The sequence below is a fragment of the Schistocerca americana genome, chromosome 7 (genome assembly GCF_021461395.2).
Source record: "Schistocerca americana isolate TAMUIC-IGC-003095 chromosome 7, iqSchAmer2.1, whole genome shotgun sequence".
In the NCBI taxonomy this organism is placed as follows: domain Eukaryota; kingdom Metazoa; phylum Arthropoda; class Insecta; order Orthoptera; family Acrididae; genus Schistocerca; species Schistocerca americana.
This window is the reverse complement of record NC_060125.1, coordinates 395,366,777-395,388,866: the sequence shown is the minus strand read 5'-3', so window position 1 is coordinate 395,388,866 and position 22,090 is coordinate 395,366,777.

Genomic DNA, 22,090 nt, shown 5'->3' with positions numbered 1-22,090 from the left:
TCCCTTATCAGTCGGTTTATAAATAACTTGCTTAGTAGGATTTCTGTCGCCTTGTGACGATATTGAAACTTCAACAATACACCTATGAGCAATCAGAAAACTTTCCCATTCCCACCATTCTTACGACTTGTGCAGTCTAAATATTCGTTTCCTTAAACGATACGAGGCGAAGAATAGAGCACCCGGACTAAGCTACTTCTGTACACATCGTTAATCATTTCTAGTGTTCTGATAATATTCCAACAACTATTCCTATTGCTCATTTTGCGAATGGCAGTGCGTTCTTTACCGGCTGCTTGAACAGTGCCTGATCGACTCAGACTCGACAGTTCCTGGTACTGCCCATCCCCCTCAAACACACTGTTCGTGGAAATGACAATTAATCACATCGCTCGAAAAGCCTCAACATGAAAAGAACCAACTAATTTTAAAACACAGCTCCATATTGTACCGCTTGGCGAATCCCGAGCTGTGGAATGCATCGCAAATGCCAAAATTAGCAGTGGATTCACAATGTCTGTCAGTCGGAGGGGGGAGCGTAAAAACTGTGACAGGTAGCGTCCACCTGCGTCCTTCTAAGCCTTCATTCGCCAAAACCACACAGTTAGCACTTCAAACATAGGATGTAAATGTTTCGGTCGTCACCCAAAAACTTTGTTTATCTTCAAGCTCGCCAGCTGTCGTGTTCATGTCGGAGTAACTGATTAAGCTAAATTCTTCTAGAACCCATGACTGTGCGTTAAATATAAACACAGAAAACTACAGCCAATCAGTTTCTGAAATATTTGTTCATTCCGATAAATCAGTTTTCAAGCTTTTTAAGATCTATCTTCAGATAAGGCACATGGAAATTAAATCTTTATTTACGTAGCGTGAGACGGGTACTGGCCCTGTGAGCAGAAGATACATAAAAAACTTTAATGTATCGACGTGAATGATAGTTAAATGGCGTGTTGTGTCGAAAAGCGAATTCTATTTACTTACTGCAACAGAATTTAGTTAGTATTGTAGTTAGTATCCACATTCCAGCTTCTATTTGAATTGTCTATTGGCTTACAGACTCTATGTGACTGTCACCGTAAATGAGCGAACATCTTGGGTGTGCAGCGATAGTTACATTGTGTGTACTGAAAAAAAAAAACAACGAAGAATTGCTTCTGTGTGAAATATGTTACAGCTTTGAGTGAAAATCATTATGATATACGAGCTGCACACTTCATGTTGGATGCTGGCGGATTTATGGTGAGAGAATTCATGCAGGATGTCGCAGAACGAGTGGTCAGTATTGAGGGCTATGAAAAGAACGACCATTCGAAGCAAAAATATCTAGTAGACACTGGCTCTAAAATGCGTACCTTAAGAGCTATGAGCATTTCTTCATCTTAAATACTGTGCAAAATATCTGTTCTACTGCAAGTTCTTTGCTTTCCATGTTTTGAGAGGCAGTGGTGTGGACCAAAACAAGAATAATATGTCCAGTAAACTTGGGTTCTAAAATGCATACCTTAAGAGCCAAGAGCATTTGTTCATCTTCACTACTACGACACACATCTATTCTACTGCAGAAGTGGTCATAGCTCTTAAGGCACACATTTAAGAGATCGTATTTACTGACGTTTTTGCTTGGGACGACAACTTTTTGCTTCAAATGATCGTTCCTGTCACATCCCTTAACAGTGACCTTCCTCCTACGACACCTACTATGTGTAGAGAAAACAGAATTTTCTGTGCCAACAGGCCACTCAGATGGAGGCTGCCAGATAGATACTATTAGCACTGCTGCCCACGCTGTCGTAGTAGGCAAAGGAATTCGTTCTTCTACACAACTCACCATTCTACTATCACTCATGGCGATGTATTGCAATTTATGATTTTGTTCATAGCTGTAGCTGAGCAGCTGCAGAATATTTCGGAAAAGATAAAATGTCAGTCGTTATCTTTACGAGAAAATCTTTATTTGATTCTCTTTAACGGTTTCGACACTTTAAACTATCATCTTCAGGAGTGAAACAGGCTCAAATTATTGGTAAGCCAATGTCTAAATAAGAATCGGATGGTAGTGCCCAATAAAGGATTGGTAAAAAACATATATTGAACAGCAAAAGAAAAACAAGTTTGTTAAAACAGATTTTAGTTAAGCTTAAGAGCTACAACATACATTTGTTACAGAGTCAATAAAACAGAGTGAATAATATATATATATATATATATATATGTGTGTGTGTGTGTGTGTGTGTGTGTGTGTGTGTGTGTGTGTGTGTGTGTGTGTGATTGACAAACAATTAACTGTCAAATCTCTCGTCGTACATAGTATGTGCGACGAATATGTGCGACGAACGTCAACCACCATACTGATGACATAAAGGGCACTGAACACTTCTATATACAAAATGGAAGCGCTGGTGTACATACAAACTGTAATAAATTTTGCGACAGTTGAAGCACAAGTATGTATTACAGTTTATATGTACGCTAGGGCTTACACTTGGTGTATAGGCGTGTTGTATGCCCTTCATGTCATCAGTATGGTGGTCAACTTTCGTCACACATTCTATGTACGATGAGAGACTTGACAGTCAATTGTTTGCAACTCATTGCAAATTTTATACATTTTTAGCGATGTCATTCTGTTCTATTGAACCTTTTAGAAAACATTTTACGCAACTTTATCCCAGGCGCTGTAGAACAGGAAAAAAACGAGTACGTGGTAGACAGTCAGATGGAAAAACTGCTAAATGGAAATTTCTCCCTGTCGGAACTGACCCGAGCAATAGCCCACAGCAAGAGCACGGCCCCGGGACCGAATAGCATTCATTATTCTATGCTTCAATACATCCCACAGAAGGGACGAATTTAACTATTGAACATCTTCAATAAAATATGGCTCAACAAAATCTGTATCCTAGATATGAAGACCGCTAGGGTCTTGCCAGTATATAAAACGGACAAGGCGCCTGTATCGCGTGTTTCTAAGTCGTTGAAAGGGATGATTAAACACAAATTAGAGCGATAGACTGACAATCGAAGAGCTCAACCCCTTGGACAAACCGATTTTCGAAAGGGTAACGGCACAACTCTAACGCTGATATCATTAATCACTGGTATACATTGCAGAGCCTAACAAACTGGTACACCTGCCTAATACCGCGTAGCCCCCCCCCCCCCAAACACTCACAAGTGCCGGAACACAACGTGGCATGGACTCGACTAATGTCTGAAGTAGCGCTGGAGGGAACTGTAACCATGAATCTCCCAGCGTTGTCCATAAATCCGTAAGAGTACGAGGAGGTGGAGATCTCTTCTGAGCAGCACTTTGCAGATGTGCTCAATTATGCTCATGTCTGGGGAGTTTGATGGCCAGTGGAAGTGTTTAAACTCCAAAAAGTGTTCCTAGAGCCACTCTTTAGAAATTTTGGACGTATGGGGTGTCGAATTGTCCTGCTGGAATCGCCTGAGTCGTCGGAATGTACTACTGACGTGTATGGATGCAGGTGGTCAGACAGGATGCTTACGTACGCGTCGCCTGTCAGAGTCGTATCTAGATGTATCAGGGGTCCCATAACATTCGAACTGCACACGCCCCACACCATTATAGAGCCTACACCAGCTGGAACAATCCCCTGCAGACAGGTAGGGCCCATGGATTTATGAGGTTGTCTCCATACCCCTACACGTCCATTCGCTCGATACAATTTGAAACGAGACTCGTTCGACCGAGCAACATGTTTATAGTCATCAACAGTCCAATGTCGGTGTTGACGGGCCCAGGTGAGGCGTAAGGCTTTGTGCCGTGTGGTCATCACGGGTACACGTGCGGGCCTTCGGCTCCGGAAGCCCATGTCGATTATGTTTAGCTGAATGGTTCGCACGCTAACACTTGTTAACGGACCAGAATTTAAATCTGCAGCAGTTTACAGAGGGGTTGCACTTCTGTCAAGTTGAACGATTCTCTTCAGTCGTCGTTGGTCCCGTTCTTGCAGGAAATTTTTCCGGCCGCAGCGATATCGCAGATTTGATGTTTTACCTGATTCCTGATATTCACTGGACACACGTGAAACGGTCGCACAGGAAAATCCCCACTTCATCGCTACCTTGAAGGTGCTATGTCCCATCGCTCGTGCGTCAACTATAACACCACGTTAAAACTCATTTAAATCTTGATAACCTGTCGCTGTAGCAGCAGTAATCAATCTAACAACTGATCCAGAAACGAGTCGTCATATTGGCGTTGCCGACCGCAGCGCCGTGTTTTGCATATTCTGCGTATTTGAATACGCATGCCTATACCAGTTTCGCTGACGCTTCAGTGTATTAGTTGTACAGAAAAAATGGACAGGACACATATGTAGGAAATTTAATGTATTTAAATTTTGTACTGTGATACATTTTCGCTGGAGGCCATGATTTTCGAGCTATTCAAGAAAAAAACGCCCTCGAAGGACTTGTACGTTATTCTTGAATAATTGGAAAGTACGGCTTCTAGCGAAAACCTATCCCAGTACAATATTTTTACTACATTACAGTTCCTACAAAAACGTCCTGTCTATTTTTTCTGTAGGATTAATAATTTGCAGCAAGAGAATACGAAAATCTTGCACGTGGTCTTTGAAGGTGCTGCGTGTTGGCGGTTTCGTTAAATATATGACCTCGTTCACGGTAACGGAGGCAGACAAATTGGTAACCATAGGTCTAAGGCACGGATTAACAACTAGCTGATTTGAATGTATGTACTCGCGCCTGCTACGGCTCCCGCTTGCAAGCAGAGCGAGGTGAGATAGGAGCGCACACTCTGCTCGAGACAACACAGGAGAAGCGTCACGTCAGAACTCGGGGAGAGTCCCTGGTTTCACCTCAGCAGGACGTTGTGCTGTACCGGCAGTGTCTTCGCATTTCAGACTGCAATGGGAGTAATCTTGTTTCGCAAGATGCCGCTGTCAAACACAGCAATTATGCGTCCCATACATGATATGTTAGGTAACGTTTACAGTCAGCTTGTAAATATTCGTGAAGAATTTGTTACGGCGAAGCAAGCCATTTTTATTAGATCTGTGAACAGTGGACCAAAAGTTGAGATGGCTCCTGATCTTGCTAGAAGCAATGATGAATATTCTTAGCAATGTTGAAAAATGTGTGGAAAATAAAGGTTTATCGTAGAACTCGTTAGTTTCTGTATCTAGAGACAGAGAGACAACTACGTTCTAAACAAATCAGGACAAAGAAATCAGGTAACTGAATGATTAAATGTAATAAACATGCAGTATCGAGCGAAATCAGAGGCGTTCTGCGCATAACTCAACAGGAGAATGCATGTGCAAACAATGCAACTTTGAAAAATGTTGTGAGTGTAGTTCGTGGAACAATTAATAATAAACGAGTGCACTAATCTTAAATATGCCAATTACAGAATTTTGTTGAAGATATCAACACCTAGCAAAAAAGTTTGCCTTGTTACAGTGGGTTGCAGTGGCTCAGTAGCGGCTACTTGTTAAATTGATTTGCTTTTATCTTTGGATGACTCAGATATCTTTGTGGAAATGGGCTAACGTGTGTGTGTTCTTCATGAAAAAGTGACCTTGCATTCTAGTGATACAGCCAGCCAATCTAACGACTTAACGCTTCAGGGTAAGGATCTGTTGATAACGCATTTCGTCTGCCGTATGTAAGCACGCAAAATAAAAATGTCACAGTGGGAAGAATCAGCTGGTCAAGGGAAAAGCACTGATTTTCCATAATTGTCTTCATCGAAGGACTTTGGAATTTATGGATTTCAGAGACTATCCACCTGTTCTACATAATCTCAAGGAAGGGTTCCAGATTTGATTTAATAATGTGAAATCACTAGAGAGTAATTTTTGTCTGTGTGTGTGTGTGTGTGTGTGTGTGTGTGTGTGTGTGTGTGAAGTAAACTAACTAAACCTCAAGTTACATTTACAATTTTTTTTCCTTTATTGTCATTTCCATTCCCCATCGGGGGCGGGCTGGCAGCAGCATAAACGCTGCTCTTCAGCCAAGACACATAAATAGACAGGAAGACATTAAAAACAATATAAAGGAGATAACATGGCGGAATATAGAAACAAAAAGGCGGAATATAGAAACAAAAATGTCGGAGCAGAAGCAAAGAAGACAGACAAAGCGATGACTGTAAATCGGAGATAAAAATCTAAAAAAGTATGTTACACAAAAAAACCACACACTACATCAAAAGGCACCAGGCAAAGTGCGACCAGATCATGAAAGTTCATAGAACGAGTAAAACAGCCACATGACAGACGGTGTAGCAAGGAACTGTCAAGGACAATAAACAGGTCAAGCACACAATTAAAACCCACATCACTAGACGACACTATATAATGGCACTGAAACACAGCACTAATGTAGCACACTGATAACGAATAAAAACCAAGGTGGATCTGCAAGGGGGAGGGGAGGGGGGGGGACATGGGAAATGGGAAGAAGGGGAAAGGAAGAGGGGAGATAAAGGGGAATGAGATGGGGGGCGCGCCGAAGGAGGGCTCAGAAGGGAAGGGATGGGAGAGGAAGACAGCTGAGGAGGGGGGGGGGCAGTGACTCAGGGAGGGAAGGAGGAAAACCCACTCGGGGAGAAGGAGGGGAGAGGAAAAAGGGGGCACCTAGGGAGGGGGGGGGGGGAACAAGGACGGGTTACAGTTGGAAGGAAGGGTATATGTCACAGTGAAGTTCATCATCTGGGGGGGGGGGGAGATACATTTACAAGTTTTTTCTTTATTGTTATTTTCACATCTGATACAGGTAGGCTGGAAGCGGCATACTATGCCACTCTTTGGCCACAGGTATGATAAACGATACATAAGGAGACAAGCGAAAAACAGACATACAAAATTAAAACACACAGAGCCATACATGGGCACAGAGTCCAAAAAATGAAAACGTTCAGAAACGTGAACATGCACAGAGATGACAGAGATGACACACATGAATGATGGAGCACAAACGATGAAACACTGGAACACAAACATGGCGGCACACACAAACACTAGGTGATGATTTCCGACGTGCGAATGTCTACTGTACATGTACGAGTCTGGGGACCTGCCAAAGGAGAAAAGGCGGGGGAGGATGGAGAGGGAAGGGTGAAGATGCCAGTGGCAGGAGACGGGAGGGGAAGGTAATAAGGTATGGGGGTAGAGGAAGCCCGGGGGAGAGGAGGGAGAAAGGAAGGGAGGAGGGAGAGGAGGGAGAGAGGGTGCCCTGGGGAAAAGACACAAGAGGTGGAAGGGGAGGATCAAAGTGGTAGGAGGGGTAGATGGAGGGGATGGGGGCATCATCATGGAGGGGGAGTTGGCAGAAGCCACCTTGGGTGAGGGTATGGAGACTGGAGAGATGGAGAGCAGGTGGGACGTTGGAATACTGGCACGGCAGCAAACGGGGATGGGAGAGGCTGGAAGAGACAAGCAGGTGAGGGGGATCAACTTTACAGGAGGTGTAGAGGATCCGTATCCATTCAAGGAAAAGGAGGAGGTGCAGAAAGTGAATGAGGTCATACAGGATCTGTGTGGGGGAGGGGAGGCGGATACGATAGGTGAGGCAGAGTGCATGGTGTTCTAGGATTTGAAGGGATTTGTAAAAGGTAGGGGGGGTGGAGATCCAGGCATGGTGGGCGTAGCAGAGGATAGGGCAGATGAGGGATTTATAGGTGTGGAGGATGGTGGAGGGGTCCAAACCACATGTGCAGCCAGAAAGGAGCTTGAGAAGACAGAGTCGGGAGCATGCCTTGCCTTGGATTGTCCAGAGCTGGGTTGTCCAGGAGAGGCAATGGTCAAAGGTGATGCCAAGGTACTTGAGAGTGGGGGAAAGGACGGCCATAAACAGTGATATAGAAGTCAAGGAGACAGAGTGAAGGGGTGGTTTTGCCTACAATGGTGGACTGGGTCTTGGAAGGATTGACCTTGAGCAACCACTGGTTACACCAAGCAGTGAACTGGTAAAGTTGGGATTGGAGAAGGTGTTGGGAGCGTTGCAGGGTGGGGGCAAGGGCAAGGAAGGTGGTGTCATCGGCGTACTGGAGAAGGTGGACAGGGGGTGAAGGCAGCAGCATGTCTGCTGTATACAGAAGATAGAGAAGAAGGAAGAGGATGGAACCTTGGGGCACACTGGCGGAGAAGAAGAAGGTGTAGGAATCCGTGTTATAGATGTTGACATAGGAAGGATGTTGGGAAAGAAAGGACCTGATCAGATGGACATAGTCGATAGGAAGGGAAAAGGTTTGGAGCTTGAAGAGGAGACCAGAATACCATACATGGTTGTATGTATGTTAAAGGTCGATGGGGAGGAAGACGGCGCATCGACAGGAGTTGAGCTGTTCAGAGAGGAAATGAGTGAGGTGAAGGAGAAGGTCATTAGCAGAGAAGGACTGTCAAGAGCCACACTGGGTAGAGGGAAGGTGGCGCTGCTGGCGGAGATGCTGGTGGATGCATCGGGTAGGGATGGATTCCAGGACCTTGCTGAATATTGAGGTAAAGCAGATGGGATGGTGGAGGAGAGAGCAGATGGCGGTTTGTCAGGTTTGAGGAACTTCAGGATCTGGGAGGTTTTCCACAGGTCGGGGTAGTAGCCGGTGGAAAGACCACATTATACATCCTGGCCAGTGTGGAGAGGAAGGAGCTGGGAGCTTCACGGAGATGGTGATAGGTAACATGATCATGACTGGGAGCGGTGTTGCATTTCGTGCAGAGTGTAGTGATGATATCCTGGGGGCACTGAGTTCGTGGTGTGTAATGTTGTCCAAGTACTGGAAGACAGGAGCGAGTGGAGGGACAGAGGTGTCAGTTCGATCATGGACATCAGGGAAGAGGGAGTAATAGAACTGGGGATCATCAGGGAGAGTAAATATATCAGGGAGGTAGGAGACAAAGTGACTGGCCTTACTAAGGATGTCAGGGAAGGGGTGGTCATCATGAATGTTAGGGTAGTAGGGCGGGGGTTTAGATCTGGTAAGGTGGCGAAAGGCTGAGCAGTACTTGGACGAGTTGATAGGCAGGGTAGCTTTAAGATGGGTGCATGTCTTTTACCAGTCAAGGTGTTTCTTAGCCGCATGCAAGTTTCTGACGAGTCATTGTAGTTGTCGGTTGCATTGTAGTGTATCCCAGTCATGCATGTGAAGGAAGGCATGCTAGAGACGGCGGAATTTACGGAGGAGGATGGCCTGTGGGCGTAAAGTGGGACGGTGCAGTTGAATGGCGACGGTAGGGACGTGGGCCTCCACAGCCTCAGACAAGATCTGCTGGAGAACGGAGGCAGCATGGGTAACATCATCAGGGCGGTGGTAGGCGAGGGGGGTGGCTATCGACCTGGGTAGAGAGGGTATCCCGGTAGTCATTCCAGTCAACATGGGAATAATCATGGACATATTTCGAGGAGGTTCGATGCGAGGATTGGGACGGGGGTGATGACTGTCTGAAATGGTGAGGAGGACAGGGAGATGGTCACTGCCAACAGGGTCAAGGACGTCCGCCGCTATGCAGCCAAGGAGGTTAGGGGAGGAGAGGACGACATCGGGAGTGGTATTGGATTCGGGGCAGGTGTGCTGGGGAATCAGAATGAGGTCACCTTGGGTCACCTTGGAGGAACTGATGCCACCACCATAACTGAGTGGCGTAATGACTATGGATGTTAAGGTCACCAGTGATCACATAGTAGGAGAAGGTATGGTCGATGTGGGATGGGAAGTCAAAAGGAATAGGGGCCTTAGGGTGGACATAGATGGTGGTGCAGGTAATGGTAAGGCCGGAGAAGAAGAGACTTAGGATCAGGTGTCTGTGAGGTCGGGAAGGAGGGGTTGGAGCTGAACAGGGATTTGGCGGTGGGGGCCAATGGCTACTCCACCACACACTATCGGGACGGGTGATGTGTGTATGGTATGTTGGGGCTGAAGAAGGGTTTTGTTCAGGAGGAAGGCATCCACGCAGTGGGTCGTGAGGGTGTGCAGAAGGAGGTTCTTGTTTGTGGGAAGGGAGAGGACGTTATTGAACAAGATACAGTGCTGTTGTGCCATGACAGGAATTTAGACGAGTGTGTCAAGACGGGAGAAGGTGAAGTGGGCTTGGTTATGGGAATAGGTGGCATAGGTGTTAAGGTGGAAGACGGATCAGGCGGCAAGGGATATCTGCTAGAGGGTGAGGGGGTGCTGGAATGGGTGGACGTTCTGGAGGATGATAGTGACAAACCTGATGATTTCCTTGGCAGTGGCGGGGGGTGGGGGAGTAGGGAGTTGCCAAGAGGGGTGAGTGCATCCAGAGGGCAGACAGAGAGGGTGAGTTCAGGAGTGGTGAGGGGGGGGGGGGGGGGGTCGGGCTTTGCACTTCTAGGAGTAGGTAGGGTGTGGGATGTTGCAGGTGTTGCAGGAAGGAGGGGACTGGAGGTTGGGATACTGCCAGAGGAAGTGCGCCTGTTTGCAGTGTGGACAGATGGGGGCCTCGTGGCACTCAGGTGTTGGGTGTGCATTGTAACGCAGGCACGTCTGGCAGCGGAGGAATTGAGGAGGGGAACAGGAGGGGTCGACTTTGTACCAGCGATGGAAAAGGAGTGCACCCTCCTTCAGGAGAAGATCGATGGAAGTGGCATGTTCAGAAAACACCCGCATAACGTGAGTGGGGCCAGCTGGGTTGAAAATCCGGCGTACCACTAGTATTTCCATGTATGCATGCGCCTTAAGCTCCGCCAATACCTCCTCCTCCGTGATCATCAGACTGAGTGATCACGGCAGTGAGGGTCGGTGAGCGACACAGGAGTTGGGGTTGGCGGGAAGGGGACAGGGAAGGAGCAAGGTTTTGGGAAGCATTGGGGCCAAAGCAGGTGATGGGGATTCTGGAATGGATGTCAGAGTGAAGGGTGGGGCTAGGGTAGCCGATGAGAACGGAGTCCCGATGGGGAGTGTAGAGGGAGATGGGGGCTCGAGGAAAGTGCTGGTGGGAGAGCAGGGCGAGGTTCCGGGCCTCAAGGAGTGAGGGATCAGGTTGGGACAGGAGGTATTTGTAGGAGGAGAAGGAGGAGGGAGGTGGTAGAAGGGACAGGAGGGGAGACATCCATGGCATCCAAGGGGATGGGAGGAGGAAGAGGCTGGGATTTTTTGGGAGTGCATAACTGTGACAGAAGGGTGAGAAGAGGCGTGGGGGCAGGAGCAACTGGGAGATGGTGGGAGGTGGCAGGTCCCAGTGTGGGCACTGGTTCTGGTGTTGGCAATGGTGACATGGTGACAGTGAAGGCGATGGCGATGGCGATGGCGATGGCGATGGCGATGGCAATGTCGATGGAGACAGTTGTGCATAGGCCATGGCCCTCCGGGCCACCATCTGGTAGGGACGGTGGCAGCAGGGTGAAGGAGGGGTGGAAAGGGATCAGAGGAGGAGGCTAAGGGGGAAGGAGCCGGGGAGAGGGCGACAAAGAGTGCAGAAGAGGGGACGGTGAGAAGTGGGGGGATGGATTGGGGGGGAGGTTACTGGGCACACCACGTAATCGTGGTGGTGGTGGTGGATGGTGAAGTATAGCGATGGTGGTGGTGGTAGTGGTGGTGGGTGTAGTCATGATTAGAAGGGGAAAGGAAAGAAAAGAAAGAACAGGACAGCCCCACTCTGCTGCTGCCGGCGGGAGGGCGACCGCAGGGGCTGCTAGACTTCTGGGCTGCTGGGCTGCTGGGCTACTGATGCCGCTGCTGTCGCTGCTGCCGCTGCTGCTGGCACGATCGCTGGCTGGCTGGCTGGCTGGCTGGCTGGCTGGCTGGTCGTCTGCTGCTCCGTCTGCAGCACCTAATGCTTCGATAAGTGGCTATGCAGTTATCGAAGGGCGGTACTCTTCCGAGCTACCACAGGAGATGTACATTTACAAGGCACACGAGCGCTCTTGTAGAAAGCAAAACGAACAGTAAGATCGAGAGTGTCAGAGTTGATTAAAAATCATTACGTGTGTAATGTCTGATTAAAAAATAACAGGAACACATTCCTACTTAATAATGGAATTATACGGCAATTTTTAGTTTATTTGCTTAATTTATAGCCGTGAATCTCAGTCGTGTCGGCTCGTTAAATGTCCATACAGGTTTGCCTACTGGCACGATTCCTCTTTGTATAGTCGCCAGGTGGCGTTTCTGTCGCCTTTTAGTTGACTCTTGATCCTAGTTTCTGGGGCGGGTTGTTGTTCACATTGGCAGGTAGTCGGTCGCTGTCTGTGGCAGAAAGACAAGAGGCACGTATGAAACACGGTGAGCTGTTCACGGAGTTTACAGTTACACGATTGTCTAAGCAGCTGGTGGTCGGTAGAGTTGTAGTGATCGGCCACGCAGTCGATTTACTCCGGATTAAGGACGCGCTGATGTGGGTATTGGAGTACTGTACATTTTCTGATACCGTCTGTTCTGGCCTTTGGAGTTAAGGTTGCGTTAACAGACTGACATATGTGTTCCCGCTATGCCTGGATCGCCTGTGGTTTTCCATCAGTCTGTCTAGAGTACTAAATTTACTTTCCTGTGGATCTGTTTGAAATTATCTGAGTGCCATATTCGATGTGTTTTAAAATTTCCTTTAATTGCAGTTCCTTCAATATCTGCTTATCTTGTCACTCGAGCCTGAAATTAATTGTGTCATATGTTCTTGGCTGCCACGTGTATAAGTGACCATTGAGGTCCAACATGAGTCTTGTTTGTACTGGAAGCTGTTGGTTCCCCGACTGAGTCCGCGTGATGAAGAACAGGGCATGTATTGGGTTATCTTATACACTATGTGATCTAAAGTATCTGGACACGCCAACAACACACGTTTTTCATATTAGGAGCATTGTGCTATTACCTGTTGCCAGGTACTCCGTATCAGCGAACTCAGTAATCATTAACTCATTAGACATCGTGAGAAAGCAGAATGGGGCTCTCCGCGGAACTCACAAACTTCGAACGTCGTCAGGTGATTGGGTGTCACTTGCGTCACACGTCTGTATGCGAGATTTACACACTCCTAAACATCCCTAGATCCACTGTTTCCGATGTGACAGTAAAGTGGAAACATGAAGGTACACGTACAACACAAAAGCGTACAGTCCGACCTGGTCTCTTGACTAACAGACACTGCCGACAGTTGAAAAGGGCCATAATGTGTAATGGCAGACATCTATCCAGATCATCACACAGGAATTCCAAACTGCATCAGGATCCACTGCAAATGGCAGTTAGGAGAGAGGTGAGAAAACTTGGATTTCATGGTCGAACGGCTGCTCATAAGCCACACATCACGCCGATAAATGCCAAACGACGCCTCGCTTGGTGTAATGAGCGTAAACATTGGACGAATGAAGAGTGGAAAAACTTTGTGTGGAGTGACGAATCACGGTACACAATGTGGCGATCCGATGGCAGGGTATGGGTATGGCGAATGCCCGATGAACGTAATATGCCAGCGTGTGTAGCACCAATAGTAAAATTCAGAGGCGGTGGTATTATGGTGTGGCCGTGTTTTTCATGGCGATTGCATCTTTCTACACGATCGAGCTTATTTTCATACTGCACGGCCTTTGGCGGAGTGCTTACCCGAAAATAACATCCCTGTAATGGACTGGCCTGCACAGAGCCCTGACCTGAATCCCACAGAACACCTTAGGGTTGTTTTGGTACGCCGACTTCGTGACAGGCCTCACCGACTAACATCGATACCTCTGCTCAGTGCAGCACTCCGTGAAGAATGGGATGCCATTCCCCAAGAAACCGTCCAGCAACTGTTTGAACGTATGCTTGCGAGAGTGGAAGCTGTCATCCCCCCAAAGCTAAGGCTGGACCAACACTATATTGAATTCCAGCATTACCGATAGAGGGCATCACGAAATTGTAAGTCATTTTCAGTCATGATCACATAGTGTAAGACAAAAAGATGATGGCCAAGAGGGTCCCTGAACGTGTGGCTCGTTTGCGCGTCGTTTGCTCCAGTCCGGTTGGCATGACGGCGAACGCTATTGGGGAGGTAGGTGTCGCAATTTCTACTTGTTCTTCTACCTTGCGGCAATTTGATCGAAATTTGAACTTCCTCAGAGATGGCAACCACACCCGTGAAAAATTACTAAAGATATAATCTCAACTTTGCCATTGGAAGAACCCATAGGAACCTACCACAAATTTTCAAAATTTCGGAAGAACTCCTTGATAACCGGGTGACTAGTACGGCACCAGCTAACTTAGACCATTGGAATCGGCCTACGAGTTCTCTTGAAACTGAAGCCCGTGCTGCCTCTACCTTCGCCAAATTGACAAACCTCTTTATGTACTTTTTAAAAGATGTATTAGAATTATCAGTTGATCTTTTAGATCAAGTCAAACGTCTATTACGGTAAACTGTCCGTTTCGAGCGTCATTCTGATCCTTTTAAGGTGTCTCACTCCGTTTTCCTTAAGTTGTTGTACCCGCTAGCTCGCGTCACCTTAAGTGATGTTTTGATCGAGGCTCTTCAGAGACGAGATAGTTTAACTGATTAGAGACAGCGCATTGTCCATGAAAAATTTTCTCTGCGTGCCCACAATAAATTAGAGCGGACACATTATTGCCGCTTTCATGGGCCGAATGAGGCTTTGCTTTATATGGAGCACCGCAATTACCACCCTACTGATGACTGCTGTGGAACAGGGGATAGTTTCTACCATCTTAGAAAGAATGAGACTTGACGACTGGTCACGCACAATTTTTGCCTGTAGACCTACCACCTCTACTTAATTAAATCTACATCTACATCTACATTGATACTCCGCAAGCCACCCAACGGTGTGTGGCGGAGGGCTCTTTACGTGCCACTGTCATTACCTCCCTTTCCTGTTCCAGTCGCGTATGGTTCGCGGGAAGAACGACTGTCTGAAAGCCTCCGTGCGCGCTCTAATCTCTCTAATTTTACATTCGTGATCTCCTCGGGAAGTATAAGTAGGGGGAAGCAATATATTCGATACCTCATCCAGAAACGCACCCTCTCGAAACCTGGCGAGCAAGCTACACCGCGATGCAGAGCGCCTCTCTTGCAGAGTCTGCCACTTGAGTTTATTAAACATCTCCGTAACGCTATCACGGTTACCAAATAACCCAGTGACGAAACGCGCCGCTCTTCTTTGGATCTTCTCTATCTCCTCCGTCAACCCGACCTGGTACGGATCCCACACTGATGAGCAATACTCAAGTATAGGTCGAACGAGTGTTTTGTAAGCCACCTCCTTTGTTGATGGACTGCATTTTCTAAGCACTCTCCCAATGAATCTCAACCTGGTACCCGCCTTACCAACAATTAGTTTTATATGATCATTCCACTTCAAATCATTCCGTACGCATACTCCCAGATATTTTACAGAAGTAACTGCTACCAGTGTTTGTTCCGCTATCATATAATCATACAATAAAGGATCCTTCTTTCTATGTATTCGCAATACATTACATTTGTCTATGTTAAGGGTCAGTTGCCACTCCCTGCACCAAGTGCCTATCCGCTGCAGATCTTCCTGTATTTCGCTACAATTTTCTAATGCAGCAACTTCTCTGTATACTACAGCATCATCCGCGAAAAGTCGCATGGAACTTCCGACACTATCTACTAAGTCATTTATATATATTGTGAAAAGCAATGGTCCCATAACACTCCCCTGTGGCACGCCAGAGGTTACTTTAACGTCTGTAGACGTCTCTCCATTGATAACAACATGCTGTGTTCTGTTTGCTAAAAACTCTTCAATCCAGCCACACAGCTGGTCTGATATTCCGTAGGCTCTTACTTTGTTTATCAGGCGACAGTGCGGAACTGTATCGAACGCCTTCCGGAAGTCAAGAAAAATAGCATCTACCTGGGAGCCTGTATCTAATATTTTCTGGGTCTCATGAACAAATAAGGCGAGTTGGGTCTCACACGATCGCTGTTTCCGGAATCCATGTTGATTCCTACATAGTAGATTCTGGGTTTCCAGAAATGACGTGATACGCGAGCAAAAAACATGTTCTAAAATTCTACAAGAGATCGACGTAAGAGATTATAGTTTTGCGCATCTGCTCGACGACCCTTCTTGAAGACTGGGACTATCTGTGCTCTTTTCCAATCATTTGGAACCCTCCGTTCCTCTAGAGACTTGCGGTACACGGCTGTTAGAAGGGGGGCAAGTTCTTTCGCGTACTCTGTGTAGAATCGAATTGGTATCCCGTCAGGTCCAGTGGACTTTCCTCTATTGAGTGATTCCAGTTGCTTTTCTATTCCTTGGACACTTATTTCGATGTCAGCCATTTTTTCGTTTGTGCGAGGATTTAGAGAAGGAACTGCAGTGTGGTCTTCCTCTGTGAAACAGCTTTGGAAAAAGGTGTTTAGTATTTCAGCTTTACGCGTGTCATCCTCTGTTTCAATGCCATCATCATCCCGTAGTGTCTGGATATGCTGTTTCGAGCCACTTACTGATTTAACGTACGACCAGAACTTCCTAGGATTTTCTGTCAAGTCGGTACATAGAATTTTACTTTCGAATTCAATGAACGCTTCACGCATAGCCCTCCTTACGCTAACTTTGACATCGTTTAGCTTCTTTAGCTTCTGTTTGTCTGAGAGGTTTTGGCTGCGTTTAAACTTGGAGTGGAGCTCTCTTTGCTTTCGCAAGATGTAGCAGTGAAAGTACTCGAACTTGCGACGTCTTATGTATGGCGCACGACGCTTACCGTTACGCTACTAGCTGACACATCTTGTAGTTAGTTCAATTGAAGTCTTAAGGTTTGCTGATGAACAGCAGAGCCCGGATAAGTGGCAGCGAGTTTCACGTCTTCCCTCGCTTAACGAGTCTCGTCCTTCTTTATCTGGCGATCGCTCGCAGAGGCTGTGTTTTCGTTGCGGACCCAAAGATCAATTGGTGTGGGAACGTCCCATTGTGCGCCCACTCCGACCGGGTAGCTGACGCCATCAGAAAAAGGGCAGCCGCCGGCGAAGAGGTCCAGCCGGTTGCAGCCGTATCGTTGCTGCTCAGGATCCTTCACTTCGCTTTGTTTGTGCTAGTATGAACGAAGAACCTGTTTGTGCATTGTTGGATTCCAATAGCGCCGTTTCTCTTAGAGTTCAGAAACATTTGAAAATATCCTCCCCTGCGCTCTCCTTCTCAGAGACTTTTTACTACCAATGGGCAATGGTAACCTCTGCTTGAGGAAGTAAAGAAGAAATTAACTACTTTTGGATTTTTGTGACCGGCGAAGAGCTTGTCTGTTGCCTAATTCTTGGGTGTGATTTCATACGGCGAATTGGCCTTCTGCTCGATGTTCGCCGTGGCATCTTTTATTTTAAATTTTCTCCCTTAGAGAAAATAGCACTGTGTTCGTAGCGTTTCGCCGCTAGCGTTAATTCTGTCCAGTTTCAGGATCCCCAATTTGACGTTAAAATCTGACTGTCATTGAAGACCGGGAACTGTTAAGCATTTTGCACGAGTTTTCTGGCAAGTTACCTGATAGACTCGGTGCTACTAATTTGATTCAGTATAAGATCTGACACACCGACGACGTTCCGGTACGAAGGGCAGCTTACCGCCTATCTCCATCCAAGATGGCTGTCCTTCGCGAGAAGATAAACCTTATGCTTCGCCAGGGCATCATTCGACCATCTACATCGCGCTATACCTCCCTGATGGTTTTCGTCCCGAAAGTAACGAGATACTCCTTATAGGCCAGTGATGGATTATCGTGCCCTCAATAAGAAAATTAGTGTTAGCGCCAGTGCGCTACTGACTTTCATAATGCCTATACGTGGTCTTATTTTACGATGTGAGATTTAAACCAAGCATATTAACGGATACTCTTTACGGAGTATTTCAAGCCGGCCACTGCTTTCGCTACTGAAAGGAACCTGTATGAATTCAAGAGTATTCCATTTGGCCTAGCCACTGGTGCGACTGTCCTGTCTCGGTTACTGGACCATGTGCTGGGGCATTTGAAATTCCACTGGTTCTATAACTATCTGTATGACATGGTCATTTATAGTCGGTCGTTCAGTCAACATCTCGAACACATCCGTCAAGTTATGATCAGGTTATGGAAGGCTGGTCTTCCTGTTAAATCATCAAAGGTCGTCTTAGCTACGCTTCCGGTTTCTTTTCTGGGGCATTTTGTGTCCGGTGACGGGATTAGAGTCGACCAGGAATGCACGGTTAGTCCAAGGAAATCCCCCCCCCCCCCTGTGGTAAATAAGAAGTGAACTGCCAGGCTTGTTGGCATGGCAAACTATTTTCGTAAGTTCGTACTTGTTTTGCCCAGACCGCTGCTCCCCCCAAAAACGTGCGTAGGGAGGGGCAAGATTTTGTATGGGGGGGGGGGGGGGGGAGGGGGAGCCAGCAGGCGACCATCGATGCTTTCAAAATTGCCTTAATTAACTTTTCGGTGTTAGCCATCCCCATTGAGAAAAGGTTTATTGTCCTCCATTTCCGGTGTGGCCGCAATGTTACATCAGTAAGGTAGAGGAAGGAGACGCCCCTTGCAGAAAATTGGCCAGCCCCGAACTTAAATTATTTATGAGTGTTAGGCATTGGCTGTGTTGTTTGCTCTCGAAAATTTTAAATTTTACCAAGAACACCTGGAGTTCGATCTCCAGACCGACAACCAAGCCCTTAGTTGGATCGTTGCTCGGCCTAGAAAGACAGAGGGAGTTGCTACATGGTCTCTTCGTATCTCCGCCTTTCGTTTCCCAGATATGCATATTAGTGCCCACTGACTAAGAAATGAGTCTTATTTGTATTGGAAGTTCTTGCTTCCCTGATGTAACGTCTATGAAATTGCCAACGGCAGTCGAAAGGAAACGCTAGTGGCCCAGTGAATCTTGGCTCATTTGGGTAATTAAGTTCCATAAATCTGGTGAGATTTACCTCTTTCAAAAATAAATTAATATTTATTGTTCCAAATAGAATTACTATGGCAGTTGTTTGAGTGTTAGTCGTCAAAATTTGTCTGTTACCTTTTAAGTCACTTAAGTTAATGCGTTTGAATACCCTGTCATTTTTTGTTTATTACATTAACTTGTTATGATATTTTATTGTAAGATTAACCTCTTAGTAATTCTTATTGTAATATTTTGTTGACTTCTTAACGTTTGGTTGTAGCTAGGGGCCACGCTCACGTTGGGTTTCTTGTCTTGGTTTAAGCATTTTCATATGTTCTATGATTATTATTCATGAATTATATGTCTGCTTGTTTGGTCCCGACATTCCGAGCTGTTCGTAGCGTTTGGAGGCGCTGCCCGGAGTGTTACCTGTTATCCAAAGGTTCATAGGGCGTAGCCTGTCCGTGTCACCTGCGTTCGTGCTTGCAGTCGGCGCGCCGCTTCCCATCTCACCGTAGCCTCTGAGACATTGTGGCCTCCTAGTTTGCTATAGCATGTCTCGTAAGTTGAGTTTCTACCTCGTAGCAATCGGGTGTTAATTTTACCTAAGCCATCTCCTTCAGACCCGGCCCGCCATGCGTGCCCCTTCCATGTTTTCCTTGTTTGGAGTTTTAATATTGGTGTAATGCTCAATTTGTTAAATAGTATTTGTTTTTCGACATCAATATCTTGATTATGCCCAAGAGGCTTCTCCGATTGACGAAATATTGGATATTTACGTTGAGAATGTTTCCTATGCTCGTTGTATAAAATATTAGCAATTAGAGGGCCCTAGCTCGTCAGATATTAGGCTTGTGAAATTTCATGTTACTACACATCTTGTAAGTCACATTCATTAATGTCAGGCACCCCCTCTGACCAGCCAAATGTTGAAATTGTAATCTTTAGCATTATTGCTGTCATTGTCTGCCCAGCGCCACGTGCTTGTTTGAGCTACATTTGACTGCACTACTTGCTTGTTAACTAATTAATCATTAATTGGTTTCAGTGAATAAATTTTGGAGTAACAGCCTGAATGCCTTTCCTTAATTATATTATCTATTTTTCTGCTGAAATTTGAGGTCCTGCTAACATTTTAAATCTGATGCTTGCGCTTATTATTGTCACTCATTAGTTGCGCCTTTTTTAATTAGATTCATTGCAAGCAACTATTATCATTTCTATTTTATTTGTGCTTTTGATACCTGTGGAATAAAAGATTATTGGACTCTTTTAAAGTAACAAATGACTTCTCATAAATGGTCTGCACCTTTCGCATGTCCGTTTAGTTGTTCCTTTATCCTGGATCGTCCACTGACGTTTCAGAAACATTGTTTACAGCGACGTATCCATTTGTAGTTGTAAAATTAATTAGCCTGAGAAATACGCGGTGTCCTCTATGAAGTCTCCACACGGCTCTCCCCTAGGGATGATGATTATCACTGAAGTAACCGGTTTTCGGGTTTTTTTTTTTTTCAAGCTAGTGCAATCATTTTTCGGTTTTTTATTTCTATTATTTCATGCAATAAACATAGAAACCGAGCAAATATTTTGACTGTGTTTCAAGGTACATACAATCAAAATATTAAATTTAATAGGCAAATAAAATAAAACGTAGCCCGTCGGCTGTTCGCTGCTTTCCTCGAAAAGTGATACGTGGTTGAATACTACAAGAAATAGCCAATATTCTCCTGTTTATTCTGATTTTTTGAAACTCTGCTTAAAAATTAATGTTGTAATCGGGGGTAAGTTGGGCACTACGAAAAATTGGTGCTGAAGTGTGAGAACTGAAGTCGAAGAACTGTTTTTCGTGTTAATTTGCTCCTTTTCGAGTGCTACAAGGAGACAGAGACATATTATGTAGACTGAAGCAGCAGATGTGATACTTTCTATTTTCATTCTATACCACGGATGAAATATTGTTAAAAATTTAATTTATTACTGTTACCATAATTTTTTCCCTCTTTTATTATTTCATTGTAAATGGCAGACAAATCTTCCATTTTTTAAAGCAAATGAAGCATTGTACTTCATTACTACGTCACTTCGTAAAAATATTTCTAGACTAGTGTTGATGCAGTTCCGCAGTACAACGGTTTTCCGGCGACGACACCGACAGAGTACTATACAACCAAGGTAGGGTCAAGTCTTGCACCCTGCACGCACACTCGTACCTTAGGCCACAACAGGGGCATTATTGTCTCAGCAGTGCTGTACTAATTCTTATGCCATATGTTTGTTGGTGGTTGCTATCGGCGTTGTTATTAAAATAGCATTGACCGCTTTTCCCATTTTCTATAAAAAAAAAGCAATATTTCAAAACAATCCAAATTCTACTCATTTTTAAAGGTTTATTTAAAAAAGAAAAATTTTAGCACTGCTGCTATGGCTAATTGATATTTCGGTTTATTACTCAGTTATTAGTAAAAAATAAAAGGAACACTTACTGTAACCGAAATCAAACGAATGTCGAAAAATAACGGTTATTCAGAACTAAAATACCGGTATCGGTTTTAACCAGCAGGTTTTTCCTATACCTACTCTCCCTTCGTTATCCTGTGTTGCTACGATGGGTGGGAGGGGAGGGAATACGGTACTCGCTGCCTGCGGGCTTGCTATCTACACACGAAGCACGTTGGCCACGATGTCCTGATCTGCGAGATTACAAAAAGAGTCTGCGACAGTTTCGTTCACCATACTCCGCATTGCTTTCGTGCTGAGATGGATGTGGTGAAGCGCATAACCGAAACCAGGGCGCGGCTTGTTGCGACCGCCGTAGGCTGGGGGCAGTTTGCCGCTGGGGGCGGGCAGTAAAGGCGGCGGAAGACAAGGGGTGTCGCGTCATAAGGGGAACGACCTTCCGGCCAGCGACGCCGCCAGAGGACAGCTTTAGGACCCGCCCCCTCCCGCTACCTCAGGAGCCAGGGGGCGCCCGATTTTATTTTCCGCGGTAACAACCTAATCAGGGCGGAGCGAGCGCTGCTACGAGGACGTAAATTGAGCGGCTGTGCGGCCGGCCAGCCGCCGATAAAACCGACCCCTACTGGACGGGAAACCCCCTGCAGGCAGGCCAACAACACGCCACGGCCGCCAACTGCGCTGCACCGTTCCGATGCGGGAGACTCGAAATGAACTTTCGGTGAGCACCATCGCTATTAGTGATGCTGCCTGCTTACAATACCGACCTTCGGTCACTTTGGCGTATTGTCGGGCCCAAATCAAAGAGGTGAAATGGGGGT